This window comes from Carcharodon carcharias, chromosome 11 (genome assembly GCF_017639515.1).
Source record: "Carcharodon carcharias isolate sCarCar2 chromosome 11, sCarCar2.pri, whole genome shotgun sequence".
Classification (NCBI taxonomy): Eukaryota; Metazoa; Chordata; class Chondrichthyes; order Lamniformes; family Lamnidae; genus Carcharodon; species Carcharodon carcharias.
The window spans coordinates 85,355,328-85,374,801 of record NC_054477.1 but is presented as its reverse complement, the minus strand read 5'-3'; the positions used below and the strand labels follow the sequence as shown (position 1 = coordinate 85,374,801).

The 19,474-nt window shown below is 44.9% G+C and overlaps 1 protein-coding gene across 14 annotated transcripts in view; it reads left to right on the top strand.

Annotated features, from left to right (window-relative positions):
- Nucleotides 1-19,474, top strand: part of picalma (phosphatidylinositol binding clathrin assembly protein a) — a 149,585-nt gene that overhangs the window by 54,064 nt on the left and 76,047 nt on the right. The window lies entirely within an intron of this gene.

The window sequence follows — 19,474 nt, the reverse complement described above, 5'->3', positions numbered from 1 at the left end:
GTGGCAAAGATCATGTCTGTGGTGCCTCTTAGTGGGCGGAATCTGCATTGCGACTCTGGGAGGAGCTCTTCAGCCACAGGGAGAAGGCAATTGAGGAGGATTCTAGCGATGACCTTCCCTGTGCTGACAGCAGGGAGATTCCTCCTATAGTTGCTGCAGACCTATCTTGAAGACAGTCACAATTATTGGGCCTGAGATCTCCTGGCATGCTGTCCTCCTTCCAGATATGGGAAATGAAGCCATGTATTTGCACCAATAATGCTTCTCCGCCGTGCTTCAGTGGGGATTCCATCTACTCCAGATGCCTTGTTCTTTAGCTGTTGATTGGCCTTTTCTACCTTGTGTCGGGTTGGGGTTGTGCTGAGATGGTGGCGGGTAGCATGCTGCGGGATGAAGTCAAAGGCACTCGAGTTGAAGACAGAGTCTCTGTTAAGAAGAACTTCGAAATGCTCCTTCCAGCAGGCACTGACTGCCTCTCTGTCCTTCATGAGCACCTCTCCGTTCTTGGTCAGCAGTGGACTGGGGCCTTAGGTGCTTGGGCCATAGGTGGCCTTAACTGTGCTAAAGAAACCTCATATGTCATGGTTGTTGGCCAGCTGTTGGATTTCCTGTGCTTTCTCCACCCGCCATCTGTTCTTTGGTTCGTGGGTTTTTTGCTGGACTTCAGCCGTCTGTAGAGCTGCTTACTTGCTGTCGAGTTGGATTACTGTTTCAGGTTCAGAAATGCCTTGTGCATGCGGCTTATCAGCCCCTGGACCTTCTGGTCATTCTCTTCAAACCTGTCTGTGTTTCTTGATCAAGTGACCAAACGTTTCTTCGCAGGTGTTGATGATGGAGGCCTTGAGTTCAGACCAGGCACTGTGGGCACTCTGTGTCTCTGGGTCCCCGGAAGTTCCCAGGTTGGCAGTGAGGCGCTAGCTGAATAGGGCTTTCTTATCAGGGTCCTTGAGTGCCTTAGTGTTGATTTTCTTGTGTCATTGTTTCTGTTGTCGTCACTGGCTTTTGGGGCTACATTGATATTTATGACGGAGTGAATTAGACAGTGGTCTGTCCAGCAGTCATTGACTCCTGTCATGGCTCAGTGGATGCACTCGCTCGGACAATGACGTAGTCGAGCAGGTGCCGGTACTTGGAACGAAGGTGTTGCTGTGAGGCCTTGTATTTGTCTCTCCTGACGAAACAAGGTGTTGGTAATGACAAGGCCATGTTCTAGGCCTTTTGTCAGGAGCAGTGTACCGTTGATGTTGGATTTCCCTACCCCCTCTCTCCTCATTACACCCCCCCCACCCCCCCCCAGAAGCCTGTGTCCTGAAACGCTTGCCAGAATTGGGAAGTTGCCAAGGAGGATCAGCTAATCACCTGCTGGGACTTGGGCCAGGGATTGTTCGAAGCTGGAGTAAAATTCCCCTTTGGACACGTCTGCAGCATCCAGTGCTGTGGTGTATGCACTGAGGACTGTAGTGCATTGGTTCTGGGCTAGGGTGAGCCAAAGGATCATGTGGTGCCGTTTATGCCGCAAAGCACATCTTTAAGGTGGCCAACATTCATTTTTAATGGCGAAGCCAACCCCATGGAGGCAGTGATTTTCTACCAGTTTACCTGTCCAGAAGGTGTAACTGCCATCTTGTTCCTTGAGCTGGCCTTCCCTTGCCCTCCAGTCTCACTTAGGGCGGCGATGTCAGTGTCTAACCGTCTGAGCTCCCGGGCAACGATAGCCATACAGTTTGCTCTCATAGAAAAGCTGAGGATGCCTCGCTTTCTGTGATTTCCAATTTCACTGTCACCTCCTCCCCGTTGGTGATGTTAATTGCCAGGTAGAAACTGCCAAAAGAACCGCTGCCGGTTTTCCTGTCCACTGATGATAAATCCTCTTTCTCTCTCTCTCTCGTCCTCGCCCCCCTCCCTCTCCCTCTCCCCCCCCCCTCTCCTTTCTCTCATTGCCCTCTCTCTCTCTCTCGCTGCCCCCTCTCTCTCTCTCTCTCTCGCTGCCCCCTCTCTCTCTCTCTCTCTCTCTCGCTGCCCCCTCTCTCTCTCTCTCCCGCTGCCCCCTCTCTCTCTCTCTCCCGCTGCCCCCTCTCTCTCTCTCTCCCGCTGCCCCCTCTCTCTCTCTCTCCCGCTGCCCCCTCTCTCTCTCTCTCTCTCTCCTGCTGCCCCCCTCTCTCTCTCTCCCGCTGCCCCCCATCTCTCCCGCTGCCCCCCCCTCTCTCTCTCTCCCGCTGCCCCCCCCTCTCTCCTGCTGCCCCCCTCTCTCTCTCTCCCGCTGCCCCTCTCTCTCTCTCTCTCCCGCTGCCCCCTCTCTCTCTCCCGCTGCCCCCCTCTCTCTCTCTCTCTCTCCCGCTGCCCCCCCTCCCTCTCTCTCTCTCCTGCCCCCTCTCTCTCTCTCTCTCCCGCTGCCCCCCCTCTCTCTCTCCCGCTGCCCTCCCTCTCTCTCCCGCTGCCCCCCCTCTCTTTCTCTCTCTCTCTCTCTCCCGCTGCCCCCTCTCTCTTTCTCTCTCTCTCTCTCTCCCGCTGCCCCCCTCTCTCTCTCTCTCTCTCCCGCTGCCCCCCCTCTCTCTCCCACTGCCCCCCCCTCTCTCTCTCCCGCTGCCCCCCCTCCCTCTCTCTCTCTCTCTCTCCCGCTGCCCGCTCTCTCTCTCTCTCTCCCGCTGTCCTCTCTCTCTCTCCCGCTGCCCCCCTCTCTCTCTCTCTCTCCCACTGCCCCCCCCCTCTCTCTCCCGCTGAATAAGTTCCTCTGATTGTAACCGTGGGTGCATTTTAACAGAAGCTTCAAGTTAACTCATTTTAAACAGCCACTGCCTCATTGTTCAAAGCTCATCCCTGAAGTGAGCTTTGCTAAAGACCTGGCTGCAGATTTTCTCTCACATCTGGTTTTAAATTCCTCGACTTCGTCGGGCATCTCGACCATAATTCTGTTGCTGGATTACATTGGAAAGGATTTAAATTTAATAAACCTAGAATTAAAATGCTAGCCTCATTAATAATCATGAAACTACCACTGCTATAAAAACCCACCTGGTCCTGCAGGTGACCAAATCTGCATCCTTAATCTGGTCTGGCCTATATGTGATTCTGGATCCACAGCATTATAGTTGACTTTTTGCTGTTCTCTAAAATGGCCTTGCAAGCCACTCAGTTGTCTCAAACAGCTAAAGAAAAGTCGAATAAAAATAAAACCGGACGGATCACCAGGTGTCAACCTAGGCACCGGAACCAGTAAAGATGCAACCTGCCTAATCTACCCTGCAAAGTCGCCCTCATTGACATCAGGGGACCAGCGCCAACATTTGGGAGAGCTGTTTCATGGTCTAACCAAGCAACAGTCTGGCATAGTCATACTCACTGAATCACACCTTGCAACCTGTAAAGTTAAGAGTTAACATCATAATAACCTGATCCTAATGTAACCATGATGCCATGTCACATGATGAATTAACTGAGATTTGACGGAAAGCAGAAGTGCTCGGGTAAAATACTGATATTTACATAGATCTGTAAATAAACAAGAATGGTTTTTACGAATAATAGTAGCATTCTTAGGGAAACAGACAAACCCTAAAGAAGCCCCATTTAGACCATGAGCACAACACAAAACATGGTGGCAACAGACAGAGCATAAAGACCCAGAAAAACTCGTGAAAGACCTGCAAATCCTTGGAAAAAGGACAAAAAAAAATTGAAGACTCACCTGAGAATAGAGCATGGTGGGGTCAGCAGATGCATTTGACATACTGATCTGTAGTCCAGACAGCAGTAAGTAAAGATCACAACCTACGAGCAAAACTACTGAAGCAGAAACAAATTGGGAGCTTAGCACAAGCATGGAGTCCGCATTGCCACCCCCAGAACCTTCCTGAAGCACTGAAGGCTCACAACAATCTCAACACTAGGACAATTGGAGGAAGAGATTCTCCAGATACAGAACAGCTTCAGGTTTGCATAAGGAGGAGTAAAAGGATCAGGTCAGTATTTTACTCTATGTAGTAGGAGCTATTGTGAGGCAAGGAGTCTGAGGCTCCAAGCTCATATGATGAAGTCCTCCAGGCATTTGATGCGTATTTCAGTGCTCAAGTTTAATCATCAAATAAGCAATATTTAAGAAGAGCAAACAGAAACAGATTCATGGATTCATTCATATATGACCTGTACAGGCTAGTAGAAAATTGCAACAACAGGATCCTCAGATGAATTAATACATGATCAGGTAGTAGCTGGGGCCTTAGATGAAACCCTATCAGATCTCTCTCAAACGAGGGAACATTTAACTCTCTCAAAAGCAGTACAGATAGTGTGACAGACAGAGCTTAGGAAGCAAAACACAGTGATTGTTCATGGGGTAAGCGATATCCCTTGAAAAAGAATGCATGAGGCTATTCAAGATGTTGGACAGAAAAGAGGGAGCACATTAAAGCAAAATCCCATCAAATCAGGGGAAAAGCTTGCCAATCAGCATCTTGAAATGCCCTGTGTGGCAGGAAACCTTGCTCAAGTGGGAAGAATGTATAGCAGGGGAAACAAAGTACTATAACTGTGGAAAGTTAGGACATTTTAAAATTGTCTGCTGATCTAAATACAAGTAGTTCACAGGAGGAAGGGGAAAATAACAAGGCCAAATCAAGTCCAAGATGTGGAAGGACCACAGAAAACAATAAATAACCATCCTAAGAGAAGTTAACAAAACAGAAAATAATTATTGGAGCATTAAATTATAAGGCACCCCACAGAATTCAAGATGGATACTGGCGCAGGTGTTTCAGTATTATCTGATGAAGTAAAGTGGCTTAAAAATATCACGTTACAGTCATCCTCCATTCAGTTGCAAGATCCAGGAGGAACCGCATTGAAAGTAATAGGCCAGCGCTTGGTGTGATTAAGATACAAGGATAAAGAAATTATTGAACCCTGTATGTTATACAAAACCAGGAGTCATAATTGTTGAGCAGAAAAGTGTGCTTACAGTTGAAGTTGACTTACAAGGTCGACGAAATTGCTGGTGAGCAGTCCCGTTATGTATTGAGAAACAAATTTCCATCCCTATTTTCAGTCTTGGGAAAGCTGAAGGCAGAATATCATGTAACCCCAAGGGCAGCTGCTAAGCCAAAAAATGTCTTCACAGCAAGGAAAGTCTCTCTCACCCCACTCTTGGACAAAGTCAAGAATGAAATTGAAACCACACGTTGCAACAAGGGGTCCTCTCTCCTTTTAACCATACCAACAAAGTGGTTTCTAGAATGGTCATAGTACCAAACTCTAATGGCTCATTAAGAATCTGCATGGACTTGACACAATTAAACAAGTCAGTAGAGCATGAGATCCGCCCAATGGCATTAGTGGGTGTGTCTTGTCACATTAGCAAAAGGCACCCTCTTCACAAAATTGAATGCAGATAGTGGCTTTTGGCAGTTGCCTCTGGACAAAGAAACCAGATTGTTTGATGGCTTTTATCACCCTGTTTGGTTGTTATTGTTTTAACAGGCTACCACTTGGAATTACTTCTGTACTTGAGATATTCCAAAGAGCGATGTCTCAGGCCCTGGAAAGCATAGAAGGAGCAATATGCCACATGGATGACATTCTTGTACACGGTTCATCGAGGGGAGAACATGACCATCAAATGACAGCAGTCCTCAAGGTTTTAGGGGAAGCAAGTTTGACATTGAATGACAAATGTGAATTTGCAAAGCCTATAATAAAATTCTGAGGGCACATTGTGCAAGCTTCAGGAATTACTGCTGACCTACAGAAAACCAAGGTGATTAGAGAGATCCCACAGTCTAGAACCATCACGGAATTACAAAGATTTCTTAGGAAGGTCAACCAATTAGGCAAGTTCCTACCTACCTTGACGGAAATCAATGAGTCATTACAACAGCTGTTGAGATGAGGTCAACAGTGGTGTTGGAATGTGGACCAGCAAAATACTTTTTAGCAAGATCAAAAACCTCCTAATTTCACCAGAAATTCTAACCTACTATGATCCAGAATTGCTAAGAATTGTAGCGCTTGCATCATCTACAGGCTTGGGCACTATGTTGTTTCAAGTTCAAAAAGATCGACAAAGAATATCAGTTTAATACGCTTCAAGATCTTTCTCTGATACGGAGAAGATCTATGCAACCATCGAGAGGTGTGCAGCCCAGATAGGCCCGTGGGAAGTTCTCTGATTATGTCATGGGAATAAGGTTTAAAATTGAAACTGACCACAAACCTTTGGTTGCTCTAATTAACCGAAAGGAAATTGCAAAAATGCCGAGAATTCAGCGTCTTAGACTGAGGTCCATTGAGATATGATTCAGTTATTGAGTATGTTCATTGAAGTACTAGATGACAGATGCACTATCAAGAGTACTAGTGGAAGGCGTCAAACTGGAAGAATTAAGTTTTTTATTGGGGGAAGTGGAAACATACTTTGCTCATTACTAAACATTTTACCAGCCACTGAAAAGAGATCAAGCAAGCCCAACAGGATGACAGGTGCATCCAAATAAGAGTTTTGTCAGAACGGACGGCTGGATTATACTCCCAACAGCCCAGTACTTTGTCAATACTTTGAATGGAGAAAATATCCCACAGCCATTGATTTCTTAGTTTTCAATGACAGACCAGTCATCCCTAAAACACTTCAACTTGAAATTCTCAAAAAAAAAAATACATCAAGGTCACCTGGGAATAGCAACATGCCAAGCAAGAACCCAGCAGTCAGTCTGATGGCCAGGTATCAGTCACTCCATTGAAGAGTTAATCATGAATTGCCTTAAGTGTGACCTGAATAGCCAGCTGCAGAGCGAACCACTGGCACCCTCCACGCTTCCTTGGAAGCCATGGCAGCACCTGGGAATTGATTTATTTGAGTGTAAAGGCAAAGTTTTCATTATTGTCATTGGTTACTACTCCAGATGGTTTTAAGTGAGTAGACTGCACAGCGTCATGGCGGGGTCAGTCATTACATCACTAAAAAGAATCTTCATGACACATGACATGCCAGACGTTGTGGTATCAGACAAGGTCCTCAGTTTGCTAATGAACTGGTTAGTAGTAATTAGCAGGAATATGGTTTCATGCATGTCTAGTTCACCTAAATATGCTCAGTCAAAGGGAGAAGCAGAAAGTGGAGTTTGAACAATCAAGAAACTGATGAAGAGAACTAAGACATTAACTTAGCCCTTCTTAACAACAAAAGCTCACTGCTAAAAGAAAGGGGTTCTTGCCATCAGAACATTGATGGGAAGATGGCTACAAACACAACCTCCCAGCTGTACAATGAACACTGCAATCTAATATTACCTCAGATGATAATGAGAGGGTGAGGAGCAACAAATTCAGTTTAGCTTGTCATTTCAATTTTGGGCACACAGTGCGAGACTTGAAAGTGCTACAGCTTGGGAGAGAGAGTGCAGATACGAGATAAATGAAAGAAGGCTTTGTAATAGAAAGAGCTCCACAACCAAAATCTTATAGAATTGGGACAGACCAGGGACATATAAGAAGGAACCCAAGAGCTTTTATCATTGTGAGGGAAACCAACATCCTTGAACATGCTATTTTGATTTGGATGAAGGCAAGGAACCAGAAACAGTGAGAGAGTGCAGTTCTTCTTCAACTTCAAAATGAAATCGGGACCAGATTGTGGAGATTAGTGAAGGCTTCACTGAAACTAACCCTGTGAAGTCTGAGACTTTAGTGGGAATTTGTAGGTGGATGTATATAGTTGGGATAAAGACTTGTGGGGTGGGAAGGGGAGGAGGGATGTAGAGTAAAAAGTTAAGGTCAGAAGCACCTGATACTGATGTAACTGTGATGCAATGTCAGATGATTAAGTAACTTGAGATCTGGTGGGAAGCAGAAGTGCAATCTCATTAATGTACTGAGATGTACATAGACCTGTAAATAAACGTGAAATGTTTTTGCAAATAAGTTTATGGTAGCATTCGTTAAAGTAACAGACAAACCCTGAAGAAACCCCATCTAGATCCTGAATGCAAGACGAAACACAACCAATATCCCAGACTCCTCCATTAGCATTCCTGGGTATACCCTGTCCCACTGGCAGGACAGATGCACAGGAGGTGACGGTTCAGTGGTATATAGTCATGAGAAAGTGACCTTGGGAGGTCCAAACATTGTCTTCAGACATTGTCTTCAAGAAGGCTACTCCTGATTATCACCTGCCACCCTCTCTCAGCTGATAAATCGGTTCCATGTTGAACAACACTTGGAAGAAGCACTAAGGGTAGCAAAGATGCAGAATGTACTCCAGGTGGGGAACTTCAATGTCTGTCACCAAGAGTGACTCTGTAACACCAATATTGACCAAGCTGGGTGAGTCCTGAAGGAAATACTTGCCAGACTGGGCCTATAGCAGGTAGTGAGTGAAGCAGCATGAGGGAAAAACCCTTCTTGACTTCGCAAATCTAACTGGCACAGATGCATCTATCCATGACAGTATTGATAGAAGCCATTACTGCACATAACTTGTAGAGATGAAGCCCCATTTTCACAATGAAAACACTCTCCATCATGTTGTATGGTACTCGACATGTAAGTGCCAGGCTGAGTAGCAGAAGATGACCATGATCTTCCAAACTTTTTCCGATCATAGTAACCTTATCTTCCAAACTTTTTCCGATCATAGTAACCTTATGCCCCATCCAGAAGACAGGAAGAAAAATGTATATATCTATGTCAACCTAGTTACTCTACAAAATTATTTTATTACTAAAATGGACTACCCATAACTCATACCAGAGGAATTTCGAACCTTCAGAAACCAGCAGAGACCTCATTACCTTTAAAGAGGTGCTAATGCCCCTCTGACTGGAGAACCTCAAATTCCAAAGAAATGCATCCACCCACTTTACAGACAGAGCTGTGGCCAACGGAGCTGGTATGTCTGCAAGAACAGAAGAGACCCTAATGTCGCTATTAAACACCCCAAGATTACAGACTTGGGAGAATACATCCTTTGTCCAACACCCAGGAGAAGTGGGGGGAAATCACATGACCTCCCCAAACTGCTAGAACCTGTAATATTGCCGTGTGGAACTGAACCCAGGCAGTCTACCGTTTTATATCTAATAGGTAGCAGCAAACGGAGCTCTATTCAAGTAAAGTGCCTGGCCCTCATCTACACTGTGAACTAGTGAAACATCAGAACTAAAGTTTCAATGCCTTCAAGACTAATTCATCTCTATGTGCCTTCTCCCATCGTGAAGGCCCTCTCTTCCGGAAAGATGGATCACCCTGCAACAGTTTCAACCTGCTAACCTCTGAAGGAATACACCATTGGACTTTTTGATCCTGGAGTTGCATGAAACCATAACTCTTTTTTATATTTACCTTGGTCTTGCCCTGTACCCCTTTCTTTCCCTTATTCGTCTTTTATTGTATGATTGCAAACATTACAGGGGTGGAAGTTACGAAACCCTTTCCTGCATTTAGTGTGTCAGTGTGTGTAAAATAAACCAACCCTCTTATTTTACTTTTATTCTGAGTTTGCTGCGGGGTTACAAATAGAGGATTGGATCACTCCAAACTGAAGGGTTGGAGAAAACATGCCACCGCTTATAAAGTGGGAAATCAGAAATCAAAAGCACCTTTCTGTTTACGGATGGGTAGTGAGAGGAGAAATCAGGGCCGTTTAAATTAATTCCTCTCCTGTGCGTAAAAAGTAGACTACTTTTTTATTATTGGAGTTCTGGTTAAGCCAGTCTTTAATGCATTGCACTACCACCATGCTAAATGGATTAGACTCTGAGCAGGTCTGTCAGCTCAAAATTAGATATCCATGAGGCACTGTGTGCCATCAAAGCAGAATTATATTCAAACAGAACCTGTAACTTCATGGCCTGACATATCCCTCACTCTATCATTAGCATCAAGCAAGGGGTCAGCCCGAGTTCAATGTGGTGTATAGAAGCACAAGCCAGGAGCAGCACCAGGCATACCTAAAAATGAGGCGGCAACTTGGCAAAGCAACAGCACAGGACTATATGTATGCTAAACAGTGGAAGTAGGATACTTGCCATAGACAGAGCTAAGCAATCCCATAACAACAGATCAGATCAAAGATCTGCAGTCCTGTTGGATCCAATCAGGAATGGGCTTTTTGTTCTTTCATGGGATCAGGGTGTCACTGGCAATACCAACATTTGTTGTCCATCCATAATTGTCCTTGAGACAGTGGTGGTGAGCCACTTGAACTGCTGCAGCCCATCTGGTTGAGATACACCCACATTGCTGTTCAAGGGAGTGCAATTAAATAATAACCAGAGTTCTAAAACCTAATAATATGAACATGCAAAATAGGAGCGGAAGTAGGCCATTCGGTCCCTCAAGTCTGCTCCGCCATTCAATAAGATCATGGCTGATCAGTTTGTGTTTTGAATTCCACATTCCCATCTACCCCAGATAACCTTAGGTTCTCGTTAGGCAAAGGAATCAATCTATCTCTGCCTTAAAAATATTCAATGACCTCGCCGCCACCGCCTTAGGAGGCAGAGAATTCAAAGTTGCACAACCCTCTGAGAGAAAAAAAATTCTCCTCATCTCTGTCCTAAAAGTGCATCCCATAATTTTAAAACAGTGCCCCTTAGTTCTGGACTCACCCACAAGAGGAAACATCCTTTCCATGTCCAGTTTGTCAATACCGTTCAGAATCTTGTATACTCAATTAAGTCTTCTAAAGTCCAGTGGAAACAAGTCCAGTCTGTTTTACCTTTCCTCATAAGACAGCCCATTCATTTCAGGTATCTATTAAACCTCCGCTGAGCCACCTCCCACGTCCTTAAACAAGGAGACCAAAACCGCGCACACTATTCAAGATGTGGTCTCACCAATGCTCTGTATAATTGAAGCATAATTTTTATGCTCAATTCCTTTCGTAATAAAGGATAGCATTCCATTAGCTGCCTTAATTAGTAGTTGTACCTGCATACTAACTTTTTGTGATGTATGCACTAGACCGCTGAGATCCTTATGCACCTTGGAATTCTGCAGCCATTCTCCATTTAATAGTTTTTTTTATTATTCTTCCTGCCAAAGTGAAACACTTCACATTTTCCTATAGTATACTCCCATCTGCCAGATTTTATCCCACACACTCAGTCTGTCTATATCCGTCTGCAACCTCCTTATGTCCTCTCAACATACTTTCCTACCTATCTTTGTGTCATCTGCAAACTTAACTACTCCCTTCATCTAAGTCATTGCTATAAATTGTAAAAAGTTGAGGATCCAGCACAGACCCCTGCAGGACTCCACTCATCACATCCTGCCATGCAAAAAAAGACCCATTTATGCATATTTATTTTCTGCCAGCTAGCCAATCTTCTATCCATGCTCATAGGTAATCTTTTACACCATGAGTTTTTATTTTCTGCGATAACCTTTGATATGGTACTTTATCAAATACCTTCTGGAAATCCAAGTCCAGCATGTCTTTCAGGCTCCCCTTTATCCACAGCGCATGTTACTTCTTCAAAGAACTCCGGGGGAGAGACTGTGAGGTTCGTGAGCAAATTGATATAGGGAGTGACAAGGTATTGGAGGTGTTGGCAGGCTTAAAAGTGGACAAATCTCTTGGTCTGGATGATTTGTGTCCCATACTGCTGAGGGAGGCAAGGGAGGAGATCGCAGGGGTTGTGACCCAAATTTTTAATTCCTCTCTGGCCACAGGGGAGCTGCCAAAGGACTGGAGAACAGCTAACATGGTTCCATTATTTAAGAAGGGTTGTGGAGATAAGCCAGGGAACTACAGGCCAGTGAGTCTCACATCAGTGGTAGGGAAACTATTGGAGAAAGATTCTCTCCTTCAGAATTTTCTCCAATTGGAGAGGCAAGGTTTGATCAGGGATAGTCAGCATGGCTTTGTCAGAGGGAGGTCATGCCTAACAAATTTGATTGAATTTTTTGAGGAGGTGACCAGGTGTGTAGATGAGGGTAGTGCAGTTGATGTAGTTTATATGGATTTCAGCAAAGCCTTTGACAAGGTCCCACATGGGAGACTTAAAAAGAAGGCAAATGCACATGGGATACAGGGTCATTTGATAAGGTGGATTCAAAATTGGCTTAGTTGTCGGAGACATAGGGTGATGACAGAAGCTGCTTTAGTGACCGGAAGCCAGTACTCAATGGCATACCACAAGGATCTGTGCTGGGTCCCCTATTATTTGTCATTTATATAAACGATATTGATGACTATGTGGGGGTAGGATTAATAAGTTTGCGGATGACAGAAAGATTGGCCGGGCGGTTCACAGTGAGGTTGAGTGCCTTGGGCTACAGGAAGATATAGACGGGATGGTCAAATGGGCACATAAGTGGCAGATGGAATTTAACCCTGAAAAATGTGAGGTGATACACTTTGGAAGGAATAATTTGACAAGGAAGTATTCAATGAACGACATGGCACGCGGAAGTTCTTCAGAACAAAGGGACCTTGGCGTGTGTGAACATAGATCCCTGAGGGCAGAGGGGCATGTTAGTGGGGTGGTGAAAAAGGCATTTGGGACACTTGCCTTTATCAGTCGAGACATAGATAACAAAAGTAGGGAGGTCATGTTGGAGTTGTATTAGAACCTTGGTGAGGCCACAGCTGGAGTACTGTGTGCAGTTCTGGTCACCACATTATAGGAAGGATGCGATTGCACTGGAGGGGGTGCAGAGGAGATTCACCAGGATATTGCCTGGCATGAAAGATTTAAGTTATGAAAAGAGGTTGGATATACTTGGGTTGTTTTCTTTGGAGCAGAGAAGACTGAGGGGTGACCTGATTGAGGTGTACAAGATTATGAGTCGCATGGACAGGGTGGATAGGGAGCAGCTGTTTCCCTTAATTGAAGGGTCAGTCATGAGAGGACACAAGTTCAAGGTGAGGGCAGGAGGTTTAGGGGGGATGTGAGGAAAAACTTTTTTACCCAGAAGGTGGTGATGGTCTGGTGGAGGTGGGTTGCCTCACATCCTTTAAAAAGTACCTGGATGTGCACTTGGCACATCATAACATTCAAGGCTATGGGCCAAGTGCTGGTAAATGGGATTTGGTAGGTAGGCCAGGTGTTTCTCACGTGTTGGTACAGATTTGATGGGCCAAAGGTCGCTTCTGTGATTCTGTGAAATTGGTTAAACATGATTTCCTGTTCACAAAACCAAGCTGACTCTTCCTGGTTACCTTGAGTTTTTCTAAGTGTCCAGCTAGAACCTCCTTAATGATCAATTTTAAAAAATCTTTTAAACCTCTCAATTCTAACAAGAACGACATTGAAGAAGTTCAGTGCCATTCAAGACAAAGCAGCCTACTTCACTGGCACCTCATCTACCACCTTGAACACTTATTCCCTCCACCACCAGTGCATAATTGTAGTGCGTAGTATCGGCAAGATGCATTGGACCAACGCACCAATGTTCCTTCGACAGCACTTTCCAAATCCTTGACTTCTGCCACCTAGATTTACAAGGGTAGCAGATGTGTCAGAACACCTCTACCTGCAAGACCCTTCTATCATACAGTATCCTGACTTGGAACTTTATTGACATCCTTTCACTGCTGCTGGATCAAAACCCTGGAACTCCGTTTCTAACAGCACTGAGAGTGTACCTTACATCATGTGAGTTGCAATGGTTCAAGAAGGTAGCACAGCAGCACCTTCTCGAGGGCAATTAAGGATGGGCTATCAGTACTTACCTTGCCAGTGACGTTCACTTCCCAAGATGAAATAGTTAAAAACAAACTGGGCAGAGCAAGGTAGAATAGACGATGATTGAAACTGGGACCACCCTGGAGAGGATGTCTCAGCTACTCATCAGATAAATTCAATTAACCATCAGATTGGCATTGTATCACTGAAGGATTGATTTTTGTTATATTAGTTTAAAATTTCTGTCTAGGAAGAGTTCTGTGATGTAAGTGATCTGTTTCTTTGGTTGCTGCTTTATTTTTAATACTGTATGCTGTCAATTCAGAAAAACTGAGGGAATATGAAATTACCAGAATTAGAAAAGGAATGGTGTCATCTGAGTAGATGTTATTCTTCACATTTTGTGTTGAGTTTGTACTGATTCCCTTCCACTGAGCTAATACTGACATTTCAGAAAAAGTAATAACTCAAAAACACCCATCATTGTTGGAAAAAAAATAGGCAGTTCTTCACCTCTGAATATTTGGTTGAAGTTTATTGTCATTAATCCTGGCAGAATTCCATTATGTAACCTGCTCAAACACTATTGACAAAAGTCTAAAAATGCTTTACATCAGTGTTTGACTTCAAAATGTGGGTCTCACAACAGCTGAAGGCATGCAAGTCCTGCTGATGATGGATGGAAATAACTTTTATATAAGTAAAAATAAATTGGATTGTTTATGCATGTATATAAAAGAAACATTAACTTCTACATTGCATATTTAAATATTTCAATGGTGGTCCCACAGCTAATACAAAGCAAACCATTTGCATTGTGACACTTGATTGTTTGTTTGAGCATTGCCTTTTTAATAAAAGTGAAATCGCAAAGCTGATCGCCAATTAATGAGTGAAATTTATATAATTATTTAGAATAAGCAATTACTCTCGTGTTGGAGCGTTGGTAATCCAAAGAAGAGGTCAGAGTGTGGACCGATTGGGTGTTAAAATTAGAGGCTGTGGGCACTGGGACAGTGATTGCAAGAAAAAACTGATACACAATGAAAATTGGGACCTGGCCCTGATGGGAAAATTCATTTGAAAGAGAAGGCAACCCACATGCCCTCCGAAATGGCTAATGGCTACGCTACCCTCAGCATGCGGCACTGTTGAGATCTGAGCTATGTTAATCAATGCACAGCAATATTAAAAGCTTATTACTCTAACAGACACAGGAATTATAATACATTTCATACAAAATGAATTCTAAATAAGGAATAATATTAAGATTCTCCACTCAGTATCAGCCCTGCAAGTTAAAGTAGAGAATAGGAGCTGCTCATGTACAGTAAGACAAAAGACCCATGTCTTACGAAGCTATTACACAATGCTTAATCTCTTATTGAATCTTAGCTACTATTGGTATAAATTGCTTCGCATTTGCTTGTTAGTATGTCATGTCAATGAAGATGGGAAAGATGAATTGTTAATCTTTTAGCCCTGATATGCTAATGAGATCCTCATATAATCTCAATGGGATATTGCTATCTATCATCTAAGTTCCCTGTTCTCATGAAATAATTTGCGCTATGCAGTTGGGTAACTGCTCCCCCCTCTCTGTATACAAATCAACCTAGGTTTCCATTCCTGATCACGTCCAATAACCACTTCAGGTCAGTGGGCAGAATTTAATGCCATTTCCTGCAGTGAGTTTGGTGGCGGGGGAACATTTAATCAGGGGTGGGTGTATAATGGCTGGGGCCCATAAGACATAGGAGCAGAAATTAGGCCATTTGGCCCATCGAGTCTGCTCCACCATTCAATCATGGCTGCTAAGTTTCTCAGCCCCATTCTCCCGCCTTCTCCCCTTAACCTTTGATCCCCTTACCAATCAAGAATCTATCTATCTTGGTCTTAAATATACTCAATCACCTGGCCTCCACAGCCTTCTGTGGCAATGAATTCCATAGATTCACCACTCTCTGGCGAAAGAAGTTTCTCCTCATCTCTGTTCTAAAAGGTCTTCCCTTTACTCTGAGGCTGTGCCCTCGGGTCCTAGTCTCACCTACTAATGGAAACATCTTCTCCACGTCCACTCTATCCAGGCCTCTCGGTATTCTGTAAGTTTCAATCCGATTCCCCCTCATCCTTCTAAACTCCATCGAGTATAGACCCCGAGTCCTCAAACGCTCCTCATATGTTAAGCCTTTCATTCCTGGGATCGTTCTCGTGAACCTCCTCTGGACCCTCTCCAGGGCCAGCACACCCTTCCTGAGATACGGGGCCCCAAATTGCTTACAATATTCTAAATGTGGTCTGACCAGAGCCTTATAAAGCCTCAGCAGCACATCCCTGCTTTTATATTCTAGTCCTCTCGAAATAAATGCCAACATTGCATTTGCCTTCCTAACCACCGACTCAACCTGCAAGTTAACCTTAAGAGAATCCTGGACTAGGACTCCCAAGTCCCTTTGCACTCCAGATTTCTGAATTCTCTCCCCATTTAGAAAATAGTCTATGCCTCTATTCTTCCTAACAAAGTGCATGACCTCATACTTCCCCACGAAATTCCATCTGCCACTTCTTTGCCCATTCTCCTAACCTGTCCAAATCCTTCTGCAGCCTCCCTGCCTCCTCAACACTACCTGTCCCTCCACCTATCTTTGTGTCATCTGCAAACTTAGCCAGGATGCCCTCAGTTCCTTCATCTAGATCATTAATGTACAAAGTGAAAAGTTGTGGTCCCAACACTGACCCCTGCAGAACTCCACTAGTCACTGGCCGCCATCCTGAGAAGGACCCCCTTATCCCCACTGTCTGCCTTCTGCCAGACAGCCAATCTTCTATCCATGCTAGTACCTTGCCTCTAACACCATGGGCTCTTATCTTACTGAGCAGCCTCCTATGCGGCATCTTGTCAAAGGTCTTCTGGAAGTCCAAGTAGATAATATCCATTGGCTCTCCTTTGTTACCACCTCAAAGAATTCTAACAGATTTGTCAGGCATGACCTCCCCTTGATGAAACCATGCTGACTTTGCTCTATTTTATCATGCACTTCCAAGTATTCTGAAATCTCATCCTTAATAATGGACTCTAAAATCTTACCAACGACCGAGGCCAGGCTAATCGGCCTGTAATTTCCTGTCTTTTGCCTCATTCCCTTCGTAAACAGGGGGGTTACATTAGCGATTTTCCAGTCCTCTGGGACCCTCCCTGACTCCAGTGATTCCTGAAAGATCACCACTAACGCCTCCACTATCTCTTCAGCTATCTCCTTCAGAACTCTGGGGTGTAATCCATCTGGTCCAGGTGATTTATCCATCTTCAGACCTTTCAGTTTTCCTAGCACCTTCTCCTTAGTAATGGCCACCATACTCACCTCTGCCCCCTGACTCTCTTGAACTTTGGGGATGTTACTCGTGTCTTCCACCGTGAACACTGATGCAAAGTACCCATTCAGTTCCTCCGCCATTTCTTTGTTCCCCACCACTACTTCTCCAGTGTCATTTTCCAGCGGCCCAATGACCACTTTTGCCTCTTACTCTTTATATGTCTAAAAAAACTCTTGCAATTTTTTTTATATTACTGGCTAGTTTACCCTCATATTTAATCTTCCCCCTCCTTATTTCTTTTTTAGTTGTCCTCTGTTGGTCTTTGTCGGCTTCCCAATCCCCTGGTTTCCCACTGCTCTTCGCCACATAGTATGCTTTCTCTTTAGCTTTCATGATGTCCCTGACTTCCCTTGTCAGCCATGGTTGCCTCATCCTCCCTTTAGTATGCTTCTTCTTCCTAGGGATGAATTTTTGCTGTGTCTCCCAAATTACTCCTAGAAACTCCTGCCATTGCTGTTCCACTGTCTTTCCTGCTAGGCTCATCTCCCAGTCAATTCTGGCCAGCTCCTTCCTCATGCCTCTGTAGTTGCCTTTATTCAACTGTAATACCGTTACATCTGATTCCAGCTTTTTCCTCTCAAATTGCAGGGTAAATTCTATCATTATGGTCACTTCCTCCTAAGGGTTCCTTCACCTTAAGCTCCCTTATCAAATCTGCCTCATTACACATCACTAAATCTAGAATTGCCTGTTCACTAGTGGGCTACTCCAAAAAGCCATCTTGTAGACATTCCACAAATTCCTTTTCTTGGGATCCACTACCAACCTGATTTTCCCAGTCTACCTGCATATTGAAATCCCCCATGATCACTGTAACCTTGCCTTTCTTACACCAGGAGATAGAAAAGGCATGTATCTTGTGCCCCACATCGTGACTACTGTTCAGAGGCCTCTACATAACTCCCATTATGGCATTTTTACCTTTGCGGTTCCTCAACTCTACCCACACAGATTCTATATCATCTGACCCTACGTCATTTCTTGCTATCGATTTAATTTCATTTCTTACTAACAAAGCAACCCCACCCCCTCTGCCAACCTGCCTATCTTTTCGATAGGATGTATATCCTTGTATGTTTAGGTCCCAGTCCTGATCCCCTTGCAGCCATGTCTCCGTGATGCCCACCACATCATACCTGCCAATTTCAATCTGCGCCACAAGCTCATTTACCTTATTTCGTATACTGCGTGCATTCAGATACAACACCTTCAGTCCTGTGTTTCCAATCCCGTTTCTCATTGTCGTCCCTTTATCTGATGTGCTTGAAGTTAGATTCCTAGCCCTTTCCAAACACTACTGTGCTGCTTTCCCCCCTCCACACCAATTAAAGTCTGTGGCAGCTCAGCTTGTCGATGGCCTTCCTAGGGTGACCAGCTTCCTGTATTTTATGGGATCGTCTGTAATTTTCCAATTTGTCCCGTACATTGGCTTCCTAGGGCATCATATATCCTGTGTTTCTCTAGACAGCGAGTGGGAGATTTCTGAGAGTTTCTTCTTGCTGCTGTCCAAGCATCTCTGGTGGTTGTGCGTGCACAGTCCACGCAGCCACATGGAGTTCTGCAGGAGGGCTGGCTGGCAAGCACTGTCTTTTATTTAAAAAAAAATCAAGTTGGTTGTTGGCAAAGCCACAGCGTTCGATGAGCAGCGGTGAAAAATGGCAAGCTGGAGTCTCTGGGGGTGGGTGGGGTGGGGGTGAGGAGTCTGGCAGGGGTAGGGGGATGGGCCCAGTAGGATTGTGGGGGGGTGGTGTAGGGGGAGAGGGGTTCTGATTGAGTGGACGGAGTTGGGAAAAAGGACTGCTGAGTGAGTGGGGGGGAAGGGAGGTTGGAAGAGGGTTTGTATGTTGTGGAGCACTGTGGAGCATTGATGGGGTCGAGGAAGCATTCTGTAAGTCAGATATTTTATGTGGAATGTTATAAGGTGGGTTTGTAGTTGGGCAGTTCTTTTATTGAGTTGATGACTATCAATCAACCTCCCCTCACCTTCCCCCCCCAACTCAGTCGGAGTGTTTGTAATTTTATTTCCTCAGGGTTGGTTACCTTGGGCCTGTCCTGCCAGCTGAGGCCCTTAAGTGGTCAGTCAACACCCACTTAAGGCCCTCATCCCGCTTCCTGAGCCATTAACCCAGCAGCAGGTAGAGGGCTCGCCCTGCAGGGAGCACAACCAGCAAATCCTATGCGGTGTTGCTTATGGACTTCCCAGGGTGTGGAAATGGGTGTGTCTCTTGCTCAAAGGCACTGAGTGTCTGATTGAGGGACCTATTGTTGAAAAGAGGGCGGGACCCTGCTGAGAGCACCCCCCCCCCTCCCCCAAGTTCTTGCTGCCGAAACCCCCTCCCCACGCCCCTGGGACCCACTTCCCCCCATTACTCACCTGCGGCCTGGGGTCTCTGACCTTGGGTGGATGTCATACTGGCAGCAGCGATCGCCACTCCTGTGGCGCTGCTGTTCAAAATAGAGTTCTTGGCCTC